Genomic DNA, 14,678 nt, shown 5'->3' with positions numbered 1-14,678 from the left:
GACATAGTATAAATGTAGGTGCAGGAGCATAGTGAGGACTATGTATAGGTAGTCCATATAAGTCTTTGTGGCCCTTCGGGGGGTTAACTTGCTGGTTCCAGAACATTTAAAACAACTTTTACATGCTTTAGCATTTTTGCTTTACTGTTTTCTCTGCAGTTTTAAAAAAAAAAGCTAAAATTAAGCGAATAAAGAGCCAAGCAGGTCCAGGATAGCTAAAAAAGGCTTCTTTACCCCAAAGGATCAATTTAAAGCTGATTATACCCTTAGAAAACACAAAAAAACACCTTAATGATTTTTGTTGACATCTCTGAAAGAAATGAATCTAAAGGTGGGTACAAGCGGATCAAAATTCTGCTGAATCAGACAAATTTGACCGAGCTCCTCTTCTTTCCTCCTATCAGTTCAGCCGAGTACCGCGCGGTACAGGAGATTCAGTGTCCTGTTCCCGGCCGGACTGACAGGAAGTGCACACTGAGTGCTCACTCAGTGTGCAGCAGCAGCAGAGAGCAGCAGCACTCACCGCTGACTCTGAGTCCTCCCTCCGACCTCCAGTCCAGTCAGTGCGGCGGGCGGCGGCGGCATTCTGCCATGCCAGACTAGTGCCTTAGAGCCAGCTGTTCCCTTCCCGAGGACCTCCGCTGCAGCCCAGGGCCGCAAATCTCTGACGCGGCCTCCTCCAGGCTCCTCCTCCTCCCACCCGAGAGGCCCAGCCAACTGCCTTCCTGGACCAGGAAACCAGGAAGAGAAGACCGGCGCTGAAGTTTGCCCCACCAGACCAGACTGAGTGACAGAGAGCCCAGGCAGATAAAAAAGTGAGCAAAGCGAATGAAAAACAGTAGCGGCAATTTATGGGCACACTGGCAGCATTTGATGGGGCACAGTAGCGACAATTGGTGGGCACACTGGCAGCATTTGATGGGGCACAGTAGCGAGAATTGATTGGCACAGTGGTAGCATCTGATGGGGCACAGTAGCGACAATTGATGGGCACACTGGCAGCATTTGATGGGGCACAGTAGCGGGAATTGATTGGCACACTGGCAGAATCTGATGGGGCACAGTAGCGACAATTGATGGGCACACTGGCAGCATTTGGGGCACAGTAGCGACAATTGATGGGCACACTGGCAGCATTTGATGGGGCACAGTAGCGACAATTGATTGGCACACTGGCAGCATCTGATGGGGCACAGTAGCGACAATTAATGGGCACACTGGCAGCATTTGATGGGGCACAGTAGTGACAATTGATGGGCACACTGGCAGCATCTGATGGGGCACAGTAGCGGCAATTGATGGGCACACTGGCAGCATCTGATGGGGCACAGTAGCTACAATTAATGGGCACACTGGCAGCATTTGATGGGGCACAGTAGCGACAATTGATGGGCACACTGGGGGGGGGGCCTCCATGTCCATTTTGCTTGGGGCCCCCTAATTCCTTTAAACGGCCCTGTGTATACCAAGCTTTAGGCTCGATTCACACTAATGCGTTTTTTGGTGCATTTTGCATTTTGCAGTAAAGCAGGGACATTTTTTAACATGGGTTCCTATGGAACATGTTCACACCAATGCTTTTTTGTGCCTCAGCATTTTTGGAAAGCGTCAGGGACTTTTTTTCCCGCAAAAAGCATCGTTTTGCATGCAATAGAATTCAATGGACCCGCATCCAAAACGCAAGTACCGTGTTTTTACCACGTTTTTACAGCGATTTTGCTGCGATTTGCGTTTTTTTTTGTTTTTGCTTTTTACCTGTTTATAGCTGTACAAAAAGCACTGCAAAAACGCTCAAAAGCAACATGCATAGGTGTGACTCGAGCCTAAGTGCACCAGTTCAGGTGTAATTCAGGTCCATATTTTTGCCTGAATTTGAACCGGAATCGGACCCGAAGATGCACATGACCCTTTTTGAATGCGGACGGTGGCTGCCACGGGCCTCAGTTGAGAGACAGTCACACTCGCCTGTCATGCGATGTGGATGCGGGGAAACCCGCATCCAATTCGCATATATGTGAATCCAGACTAAAACGTACCCATCCGAGTTGATCTTTGTTATAATATACAGTATATCTTCATAATTATTAAATGAATCAAGGAGTCCAATTGATCACCATGGACAACTTCTCCATTTTGTGGGGAACTTTTTTCTGCACTTTCTATAAATAGGTTACTTTGTGTAAAGTGTTACAGCAGCAAATGCCAGTAAAGTAACTGCGATGATGTGATAATAAATGACTGGAATTGAAATTGCGTATAGCTGTGTATCCAGTAGGATATTTAACCCTAATGACATATTTACAAGGTAATAAGAGCCAATTACAAAAATGAATTAATGCTGGCCATCATTTAGGCATAAAGCATGACATTACAGAAAAGCTGGTCACTTGTCTTTATCTTTTCTACTTTGTTATCTTTACTAGCGCAACATTGGTTATGGTAAAGCATACAGTATAAGAATAAAATTGATAAAATAAATAATAGCCCATATCTGGGCAGAAGCTTGACGTACAAGCAGCAGTCCATCACTGCTTACCAGTATATTGTATAGGCTGTCAAAGACTAACCAAATTGGTTCCCTAGATGTGAACATTGGATAAAATGAAAGTTAGTTCATAGCAGGTCCCTTGGGAATAGTAAAAGCAAGAATCAATACCATATTTTTTTTATCTTTTTTCATGCTCAAAATACACAATGCTCAATATACAGAATACAGGCAAAAGACAAACATTACCCAAAAACACAGATATGAACATGTAAACTATGATTCACAATTTAGCACAATTTAGCATGGTATAGCAAAACACCTGCCGATTGATTATGTTCCTATAAATTGCTAATTTACAATATTTTTAAACTGTTGAAAAAAGTTGGAGCCTGTGCTTTGTATATTTGTATTCCTTTACTAAATACAGTACAATATCATTTATTTTCATTAAAGCAGCCTTTCTCAAACTTTTTACCCTGGAGAGACCCTTATGACTTTTTCCATCGGATATTCCGATCGTGTGTAGCCCCATCTGAGTTTTTTCATCGGATATTCCAAGGAATTGCGTCAGAGTTTAAATATAGAACATGTTCTCTTTTACTCCGATGGAATTCTGTCGGAATTCCGATGTGATTTGGCTGGGCAAAAGCCTGATTGTGTGTACAAGGCATTAAAATATTTTACAGGAACCCCTGTTAAATTATATACAAGCATACCCCACTTTTAACTAGTAGCCGACCAGCCACCGTCATTATACGGCGGCAGGTCGGCTCTCCTGGGCGAGAGCCCGTAGCTATACGTCCTATCGTATAGCCGCCACTAGGGGGCGCGTGCGCGCCGCCGGAGGCGCGCGCGCGCGCTCCCCGCTCGCCCCCGACTCCCGTGCGTGTGCCCGGCGGGCGCGATCGCCGCCGGGCACACGCGATCGCTCGGTACAGAGCGGGGAACGGGAGCTGTGTGTGTAAACACACAGCTCTCGTTCCTGTCAGCAGGGGAAATGCTGATTTTCTGTTCATACAATGTATGAACAGAAAATCAGTGTTTCCCCTAGTGAGGCCACCCCCCCCCCCCACAGTAAGAACACACCCAGGCATACTTAACCCCTTCCCCGCCCCCTAGTGTTAACCCCTTCACTGCCAGTGGCATTTTTATAGTAATCTAATGCATTTTTATAGCACTGATCGCTATAAAAATGCCAATGGTCCCAAAAATGTATCAAAAATGTCCGAAGTGTCCGCCATAATGTCGCAATACCGAAAAAAAAATCGCTGATCGCCGCCATTACTAGTAAAAAAAATATTAATAAAAATGCCATAAAAATACCCCCTATTTTGTAAACGCTATAACTTTTGCGCAAACCAATCAATAAACGCTTATTGCGATTTTTTTTACGAAAAATATGTAGAAGAATACGTATCGGCCTAAACTGAGGAAAAAAAATGTTTTTTTATATATTTTTGGGGGATATTTATTACAGCAAAAAGTAAAAAATATTCATTTTTTTCAAAATTGTCGCTCTATTTTTGTTTATAGCGCAAAAAATAAAAAACGCAGAGGTGATCAAATACCACCAAAAGAAAGCTCTATTTGTGGGAAAAAAAGGACGCCAATTTTGTTTGGGAGCCACGTCGCACGACCGCGCAATTGTCTGTTAAAGCGACGCAGTCCCGAATCGCAAAAAGTACTCTGGTCTTTAGGCAGCAATATGTTCCGGGGGGTAAGTGGTTAAGTACACAATGGGGTTTATTTACTATCGCTGGAGAGTGCAAAATCAGGCTCACTTCTGCATAGAAACCCTAGCTTGTTAAATTAAGCTTTGGTAATAAAAACTGGAAGCTCATTGGCTTCTATGCAGAAGTGAGCCTAATTTTGCACTCTCCAGCGATAGTAAATAAACCCCATTCTGTACTTAAAAGTGGGGTATGCCTGTAATGCCATCAGTTTGCGGTATATTAGCATAATCACTAAATTGTAGAACATTTTATAATAAGAATGAATAACATAACAAACCTAGCATATTTGATACACAATTGGGTTGATTTATTAAACTGGAGAGTGCAAAATCTGGTGCAGCTGTGCATGGCAGCCAATCAGCTTTTAACTTCAGCTTGTTCAATTAAGCTTTGACAAAAACAAAAACTGGAAGTGGATTGGTTTCAATGTAGAATTGCACCAGATTTTTCACTCTCCAGTTTTACTAAATCAGCCCCAATGTTTACACCCTCCTTCACTATACAGCAATATATGCAGTAATAATCTAGAAATGAAATGAATAATAATAACAGAAAAGAAATGCAGACAGCACAAAAATGTGGCGTCCCCTGATATTAGATGTCAGTGTAAATATGCTCTGTTGCATTGCTGGTTAGTATAGAAAGGAGATTCATCCAACATTGCTCATGGAATCTTCTTGCATCCTAGAGAGGAACCCTGGTTGAGAAATTCTTCAATAGCGTAGTTAACATTACTAGCATATGTTCTAAAGAATTGTTGAAAAAGTGATAATGTTTTAGATATAAATTCTGCACATTAAGCACATAATTGTTACCTTATATTGTGTTCTTGACAGAGGCTGGAATAGTGAATTTGAATGGTGTCAAATGGCAATAGAAAATATCATATCTTTTCTAACATCAATCTGGAATGAAGAGTTCCAAAGGAGAAGAACACAATCCGAATGTTGTAGACAGAGACTGTGAAATGGGCATTCACCTAGAAGACCTGATCCTGGAGAACATGCAACATGTTCCTGTCAATCAAAGGGTCCCACGCTGGCAGTCAGTTCAAAAATTGTCACTATTTTTATCTCGACACATCAACCCTTGACAGAAAAAGAGTTGTTTGACCTGTCATTTCCCAGACAGAAATGAATTAACTGGGCTGGCACTGATATCGCTGTTTAGGGTGAGACTGGGACAGAAATTTGAACTTCTGCTAGCTAGTACAGGTTTAATCAGGTTCAGTATTAAAAACTCTACTTGGTAAAGGTTACACATGATATGGAGCGGCACTTTGAATGCCCTATGTAATCATACCTCTCAACTTTCTGACATGAGAAAGATGGACAGAGCACAAAGTAGAGAATGTGGGCAGAGGACATATTCTTCTTACACTCCTGTTATGCCAACCACGAAAAGCAATATGCCAAAAATAGTTGGTTAAATCCACAAATACTATTTTCTCAATTGCCTCTTTTTTTCTTTATACCTGCCTTTCAAAACAACAAGCACAATCATTTAGAGGAAGAATGAAAGGTTTATCAAACACTGTATAAAAATGATAAGTACCATATATACTAGAGTACAAGCCGAGTTTTTCAGCAATTTTTTTTGTGCTGAAAATGCCCCCCTGGCTTATTATCGAGTCACCTTTTTGCGCCTGATCTCCCAGAATTTGGGGACCCGGTACCGGCCGGCCATAGGTCCCCTGGACCCCAATCTTGGCACACATGTATCTCCACTCTTCCTCTGCAAGTGTGCAAAGGTTGTTGTCCGAGGGACCTACGGCCAGGGAGCACCGATTTTTCAAAGCCGGGCACCCCATAGACTCCCATGTTAAATGGTAATTTCTCCGGTGAATTTGGCAACCCGGTACCAGCCGGTTGTAGGTCTCCTGGACCCAGAACTTGGCACAAATGTAGCCCCATTTCTCCTCTACAAGTATGCAAAGTTTGTTGTCTGGGGGACCTACGGCTGGGTAGCACCGATTTTTCAAAGCCGGGCACCCCTTCTATAGACTCCCATGTTAAACGTCAGTATAATCTTGGACACAGTGAGGCATGGGCACAGTGAGGCATGAGCACAGTGAGGCATGCACATGGACACAGTGAGGCAAAGTGAGGCACAGTGAGGCATGCAGATGGACACCCTAGGCTTATACTCGAGTCAATAAGTTTTCCCAGTTTTTTTGTGGTAAAATTAGGTGCCTCTTGTATTCGGGTCGGCTTATACTCGAGTATATATGGTAATATATTTTTATTACGATATTCATCAAACAAAAAAAGAGGTGAAGGACGTAAGAATATGATTCCATTTGAGGAACAAAAAGATAAAAATGTGGGAGTTATGATGCAATAAGCATTTTTTTTTAACAGTGCCGTGGACAACTGCCCACTGTATATATACAACTTTACTTTAATGTTTTATAGCGGCTGCCATAACCCCAATGTTTTTTTAAACAGCTGGCGATCCCCTTTCACATAAAAATGGGTCCCGGTGGCAGTTTCGCTGCAGAATCAATCTTTTATGGGTAGCGGGAAAGTGCTCCCCCCGCCACTTCCCAGTCATTTCCCCCACTTACCGGTGCCGTCGGTAGGGGGGGGAAACAATCTGATCCCATGGCGAGATGGGCAGAAAGTCAAATGAGGGCAAGATGGCCCCCACTCAACTCTATGCCCTTGGAGGACCGGAGCGATGTCTGACGTCACTTTCGTCTAACGGCCTTAAAGGGACACCTTTTTTTAATTAGAAAAAGTAAAAAAAAATTGAAAGCACCCCATCCCTCCAAGCTTGCACGCTAAAGGGAACGCATACGTAAACGTGTGAGGTATCACTGTGATCGTTAGAGAAAGAACAATAATTGTATATACCTCCTCTGGAACACTAAACAGGTAACCTGTAAAAAAAATTAAAGCGTCGCCAATGGGGATTTTTAAATACTGTAGTTTTTTGCCATTTCACAAGCATGCGCATTTTTGAAGCATGACATGTTAGGTATACATTTTCTCTGCATAACATCAGCTTTCACATTATACAAAAAACATTGGGCTAACTTTACTGTTTTTTTTTTAAATTCATGAAAATTTATTTTTTCCCCAAAAATTTTGTTTGAAACATTGCTGCGCAAATACAGTGCAACATAAAATATTGTCAAACAAACAACCACCCCCCCAGGTGTCTAATAGGATCGCCTGTCACTTCAGCCAATCAGGTGACGGGTCTCACGACCCGCTTCCCGATTGGACAGAAGGAGGATTAGTGTGAGAATAGCGAATATTAATTTGCTATTCTCACACAAATGGGTGGGCTCGGAGCGCAGTGCTCTGCGCCCCCAGCCCACCCTTTTTTGAAGCCTATTAAAGCCTCACGTGCTTAAAACCACCTCCCCCTCAGCGTGAGAAAAAAATTATTACCGATACTTTGTTTACATCACGTGATCAGCTGTCATTGGCTGATAGCTGTTCACGCGGTAAGGGGCCAGGACCGGCCCCTTACACGGATCTGTGATCACCCGAGTCTCAGTGACTCTGTGATCACAGCGCGCCGCGCGCGAAGGGTAGGATGTCTATTGACGGCCTCCTGTCAATTGGGGTCCGCGCTGTGCCCGTCATTCGACTATAGCGTGGACGCCAATTGGTTAAAGATCTGAGACTTTTTCTATGTACACAAAAGGCCTATTTCTCTCAAATATTGTTCACAATGCTGTCTAAATCTGTGTTATTGAGCACTTCTCCTTTGCTGGTATGGATACACATGGTCTGTGGTTGTGAGGCCGTTGGATGTATTGCCAAATACTCTCAAACGCCTTTGGAGACGGCTTATGGTAGAGAAGTTAACATTCAATTCAAGGGCAACAGCTCTGGTGGTCGTTCCTGCAGTCAGCATGCCAATTGCACGCTCTCTCAAAACTTGCGACATCTGTGGCATTGTGCGGTGTGATAAAACTGCACATTTTAGAGTGGCCTTTTATTGTGGCCAACCAAAGGCCCCTTTAACAGTGGAGGTGCGGTGGTGGTATAGCGCCGCTAAAAATAGCGTCACTATACCGTTGGAATTGCCGAGGAATTCGGCTGCTAGCGGTGCGGTATTAACCCCGCTAGCGGCCGAAAAAGGGTTAATACCGCTCGCAATGCGCCTCTGCAGAGGCTCATTGCGGGTGGTATTACCGCGGTTTCCCATTGTTTTAAATGGGAAGGAGCAGTGAAGAAGCGGTATACACATCGCTCCTCTCACCGCTCCAAAGATTCTGCTTGCAGGAGATTTTTTTCTCTCCTGCCAGCACATCGCCTCAGTGTGAAAGCCCTCGGGCTGCATTGATGAGCACTGATGAGGTTGTACTGATGGGCACTGATAGGCTGCACTAATGGGCACTGATGAGGTGGCACTGATGGGGCGGCACTGATAAGCTGAACTAATAATGCTGCACTGAGGGGCACTGACAGGCTGCATTGATGAGCACTGATGAGGCTGCACTGATAGTTGTTGTTAATATTTATTTTTGTAACTTAATTTTGCACAAAACATTTAACATTTCATCAGATAGTTTATGAGGGTGTGTTTAAGGGCGGAATTAGGGGCGGGCAGGATAAGGGATTGGTGGGGTAACTGGTGGCATGTAACTCTTAAGGCCTGGCTGGTAGCTCAGGACTTGACATTTTGAGCCCTGACCTAAACGTACACCCTTGCAAAGGTCACGTTTGCCTGCATGGGAATGTACAGGTGTTCTGTGCATTCATGTGCAGGCAGTCCCATGTATGCCAATGGGATGAAGCTGCTGCAAGGAAACAGCCACTACATCCAATTTGACATCTGTGTGGGTGCCCGTCAAAATGTCAAATTGGGAGCAGTGGCTGTGTCTGTGCAGCTCCTCTATCCCAATTGACATTAGATGGTGTGCCTACATGGGGATGCACAGAACACATGTGCATCCCAGTGCGGGCAAACATGGCCCTTGCACGGGTGTAAGTATGCCCGTGTGAACGAGGTCTTAGGCCATTAATATGGGCTGTTGGTACATTCAGGATGTACATTCCAACAGAAATTAGATGAGCAGTGAAACAACAGTATACACGGAAAGTACATAAATGATTGTAACAACTTGTGCAAGCTTTTCTAGAAGGTTGAAGAATGGTGATTTGCAATGCAAAACAAATGGCAGTGAGCCAATGAAAAACTGTTTTGGATTTATTTCATAACTGAGTTAAAGCAGTTGTATGCGGTAATCCTTATGCAGCCAATCTGCCTTCAGGTTTCAGCTGAATAGTATAATTAGATTGTTGAAAGCTAACTGATGCTCATTTAATGTCTATTATTACATGCCACTGCTACTAGCATGCTGCTGTTAAAGTAGATCTAACCGTATCATTTCCCTATCATTTCGTTTTCTAAAGCACTGAATCTTATAATCAACCTGGTATTTGGTGAAGGTTGAAGGCTCAGTAGTTTGGATGACAGCTTCTCATCAAGCCATGCAGCTTGACATTAGGTGAGCACAAAGTGGTGTTGGCTAAGAGGACATTTCAGGTGCAGCACTTTTCTTTGATGGTGTGTAGCGCCCTGCTACTTTCATAGATGGCGCTGCCTTAAATTTAGAGGGTGGTCAGAGACTTAATTACCTCAGACTGTATTGTTTTACCAAATTTGGGCCTCTGTTCCAGCCATGGCTGTACTGTGAGTGACCACTATTGTTGTCTGGGGTGTCGTTACCACCCCAGGCCAAGGGTGGCAGCAGTCGGGTCAAGGTGTTTTGGGTGTTCCCCTTTGGCAGCCAATTAGTGGGGGTTGATTGCCTCGCTGTGCATGCTGGGGAAGAGTACCTAAGGGACAGACGTCATTAGCTCTGGGTCGTCAGTCGTCGATCGCTGGTCTTTCGTCCCAACAACCCCCGTGTGTAGGACTCATGGCTGGGGGTGCGTGTTCAAGTGTTCCTGGCTCCGGGACCATGTTGGTCCGGGGTTGTGATCTACTAGGTAGGCCTGGTAGTAAGACTGGGTCTAAAACCACAGAGTGGTCCTGTGCTATCCGTCCTGAGGGAGGAAGCCACCCGATGAAGAACCTGTCTTGGAGAGCACCGAGCATGAGGTTGGTATCTCAGGAGAGGCCTTGAACTTCATCGAAGGACGCACCATTACTGAAGGGCTGAATGATGGTCGCCTGTCAGTTCTGAATTCACAAGTTTATTCAAGAGAGATCCGGGTGCTTAATCCTGTGTTGAGAAGGATTCTGGACCGAATATATCTCCACCTTTGGGAAGGTCTGTGGCAGAGACTTTGCTAAAGTTTCCGTGTGACATCCTGGCTACTAGGCTGGTGATAGAGGCCTATCTAGGTGCACAATACCCACACTGGCTAGAGTGGCGACGAAAGTTACATTGCAGGAAGCCGGATTGTTTCCGAACAAAGTTATACACCTGAACCTACTACCTATTACCTTCCCACCTCTTCAACTAATACTTTTATTATTTTACCCCAAGCACAGAAAAAGACACCTAAAGTGTGGACATTGCAGTTCTTCTCAACTCTCATCGTATACCCTAGACAGCGAAGGAATAGAGGTAACGTGCCACCCAAAACAAACCAGCAGCTCCTTCAGGGGTAGTGCTACAGGTGGAAATTTAAAAAATACAACAAGACCTGGTTTTAACAGAACTTTATTTTATCATAATACAAGGATTGTTTGGAGGAATAATTTATTCACTATAATGGTGGACTATAATATTTTCACTTCGGGGATGCTATATTATTTTTTTTTAACTCGGAAAATGTTTTTATTTGTTTTTTCATAGTGTAAATACATAGTATACAAGATAATGCATTGATAGAGAGACACAATTTGTCCACACAAAATAATTTGCTAACCAATACAGAATCACCCAAACAGAAAAGAGTTGTGTGCCATGAGTGTCAGTACAAAAAAATACATCAGGAAATTAGAAAAAATGTAGTCAAAATAACCAAATAACTTTGGTTAACATAGAAATAAAAGAAAAAAAAAAAGATATAAAAACAAAACAGAAATAAGTAAAACACTTGAAATGTAGTATCACACCATACCCAGCCCCAGTGCCCTGGGAACTTGTATCATCCAAACAATCCGCCCGACCCAGCAGGGCCACCATACGTCCTCCATAAATTATATAGCAACCAAACTAATCATTCCCTAAAACCACCTCTGCCCAAGTACTATCCTTGTAGGAGTATGTCCTTGACCAACTGATGGGGTGCCAACCCCGGAACATCCAACCAGGCCCGCCACATTGTATAAAAATTTTGCGGTGCGTTTCTATGTTGGTATGTCAGTTTTTCTCTGATTAATAATTTATTTACCTGGTCAATCCATTGTTGCCTAGTGGGAACCCTGGGAGTGATCCAAAGTTGAGCAATCAGCTTCTGTGCGACATAAAATAGACGAAGGATTGCAGTTTGAGTAGAAGGGGTTAATGTCTCCTCATCCAGGGCACCCAGCAGGCACACCGTTGGATCTCTCGGTATGACAAAGGCAAAGACCTGAGATATCACGTCAAGGATTTCCTTCCAGTAACGAAAACGTTTTGGACATTTCCAGAGCATGTGTATGAGGTCTCCATGATCCCTCAGGCCCCGTACACACGAGAGGATTATCCGCTGGGAACGGTCCTCCGGACCGTTCCCGCGGATAAATCCTCTGGCGGATTTGGATCTGATGGTTGTACTAACCATCAGATCGAAATCCGCGCGGAACACATCCGCGGTGACGTGGCCGCGCCGTCGCCGCGATGATGACGCGGCGACGTGCGCGACGCTGTAAGATAAAGACTTCCACGCATGCGTCGAATCATTACGACGCATGCAAGGGAGGGAATCGGATGGATTGATCCGGTGAGTCTGTACAGACCACCGGATCAATCCGATGGACAGGATTCCAGCGGATGGATTTCTTAGCATGCGAAGAAATTTTTATCCGCTGGAAATCCATCGGCCCGAAAAAAATCAGCGGAGAAATATCCGCTGGGCCGTACACACCACAGGATCTATCCGCTGGAACTGATCTGTGGATAAATACCAGCGGATAGATCCTCTCGTGTGTACGGGCCTCACACACTTTGGACAGACAGAGGGGTGTATCACACATTCCCCATTTATGAAGTTTGGAAGGTGTTCTGTATGCCCTATGCAGCAAATAGAGGTGTGATCGTTTTTAAAAAGGGGATGCTATATTATTATTCATACAACGCTTAATTTGTTCACATTTTTTTTTTTAATTTGTTCACAAATGTTATATTATGTACTTTTATGCATGGTATTATACACAGAGGGGGTTATTTAGTAAAGGCAAATCCACTTTGCACTACACTACAAGTGCAAATTGCACCTTAAATTGCACTGAAAGTGCACTTGGAAGTGCAGTTACTGTAGATCCGAGGGGGACATGCAAGAAAAATAAATAACAGCAATTTAGCTTGCACATGATTGGATAATAAAATCAGCAGAGCTTCCCCTCATTTCAGATCTACCCCTCAGATTTACAGTGATTGCACTTCCAAGTGCACTTTCATGGCAGGATCACCAAGTATTTTTAAAGAGAATAGTAAAGATTAAAATGGCTATAAAAAATTACATTTTAAGCTTATGTGAGTGTAGTACCCTCCTAATGTAGGATTCTAAGAAAGCTTTTTGGCTCCTTCTGTAGTCAGGGGAACAGTGATTGTTTACTCTGGTCCGTTCAGGGTTTCACAGGCTGGGAGTTTGACTGCTCCCCCCTGTTTCTGGAAGAAGTTACCAGAATATGGGGCTGGGAGAGGCAAATGACCAGCCTGAATATTTATCATGCATTAGCTAATCCCTGAAGGGGAGTGTCCAGAAGGTGGCTGGGGAGGTGATAAAAGGTCTGGAGCCCTGGAGAGATTGATGAGAATCATGAGATTTTAGTGTTTGGGTTTGGATCTACTCCAGGGGGAATATTTATAAAGCAGTGAGTGTGACATTCACCAAATATTCACTGCAGGTGAATCTTACTGGCACATGTGTTTTAAATTGGAGGCAATGAAAAACCACCTAAGAATCGTTTGTGAAGTGTTGTGTGTGTGTCCACAGATTTTACTGTTAAAATGTCTTGTGGATCCACAAAAAGCATCTATCTATGCAAACAGATGTAGTAGTAAAAGAAATTTACTAATACATGTAGCACTACCCCCGGAGGAGCTGCTGAATATTTCGGGCTGCACATTACCTCTATTTTCTCGCCGTCAGGGTAGTAGAAGAGAGTTGAAAAAGTTCAATGTCCACACTTTACACTTCCTTTTCTTATATTTATTTGCAGAACTTGGTTAGAAGAGAAGAAATTGGTGGAGGGGTGGAAGGGTGAATTGGTTCAGGTGCATAATCTCAAATAGGAAACACTCCTGCTCCCAGCAAACAGTTCTCGTCGCCACTCTAGCCAGAGTGGGTATTGCTCACCCGGATAGCTCCCTCTCACTGGCCTAGCAGCCGGAATGGCGCACAGAATAAAGTACAGTCTCTGCCACAGACCTTCCCTTATGAGGAGACACTTTCAGTCCAGAATCCCCTAACACAGGATTCAGCACCCGGATCTCTCCAGATTCACTTCTGTAGAACTCAGATCTGACAGGCGATCACCATCAAGCCTCTCAGTGTATGGTTCATTCTTCGATTAAGTTTCCAGGCCTTCTCCCAAGATACCAGCCTCTTGCATGGTCCTCTCCAGGATAGGTCCTGACTACTGGGCCTACTTAGATAGATCACAACCCTGGACCAACGTGGTCCCCGGAGCCAGGATTTCAGGAGCACGCACCCCCGGCCAGGTGGGCCACGAGGGGCTGGGACGACAGACCGACGACCTTGGTCCACTGGCGTCTGTCCCTTAAGTACCCCTCCCCAGCATGCACAGCGGGATGATCACCCCCACTGATTGGCTGCCGAGGGGGACACCCAATACACCCTGACTCTGCTGCTGCCACCCTTGGCCTGGGGTGGTAATGACACCCCCAGGTGAACATTGGTGATCACTTCCAGCACAGCCATGGCTGGAACAGGGGCTAAATTTGGTCATAACTACACATGTCTGAGTCAACTAACACTCAGACCCCCTCTAAATTTAAAGCAGCGCCTGCCCAACAGGAGAAGCCCTCTACATACATTTATTGTAAATACTGCAAATGCTAATGTTAAATATTTTAAAATACCTGTGCAACAGTACAATATTACTTTGCTGCTTTGTTAATGCTCTCAAAGTATTATTAACTGAATAAATATTTTTTGATAATGCAGAAATATGTATTTAAATATTTTTTTTATTTCTATAAACAATATCAACACATTAACTGGGTAGAACTAGAAAACAGCATAACAGTTGAAAATGGTGTTGATATTTTTTTTTATACACAAGGGGGAGCCATTTAACAAACAAACTTATCAGTCATAGAAAAGGCGACCCGATAGTAAATCCTCCGTTTCCAAAACTGTTATACTGAATTT

At 44.0% G+C, this 14,678-nt stretch overlaps 1 protein-coding gene across 2 annotated transcripts in view; it reads right to left on the bottom strand.

Annotated features, from left to right (window-relative positions):
* ATP1B4 (ATPase Na+/K+ transporting family member beta 4) overlaps positions 1-5,279 on the bottom strand; it is a 71,732-nt gene extending 66,453 nt beyond the window's left edge. For both annotated transcript variants that reach the window (XM_040323943.1, XM_040323942.1), the window contains exon 1: positions 5,037-5,279. The gene's annotated coding sequence lies outside the window, so the exon portion shown is untranslated. The remainder of the gene's footprint in view (positions 1-5,036) is intronic.
* Between the last annotated feature and the right edge of the window lie 9,399 nt (positions 5,280-14,678).

The sequence above is a fragment of the Rana temporaria genome, chromosome 9 (genome assembly GCF_905171775.1).
Source record: "Rana temporaria chromosome 9, aRanTem1.1, whole genome shotgun sequence".
Classification (NCBI taxonomy): Eukaryota; Metazoa; Chordata; class Amphibia; order Anura; family Ranidae; genus Rana; species Rana temporaria.
Note: the sequence above shows the minus strand (reverse complement) of the source record. Positions and strands in the feature narration are given on the sequence as shown.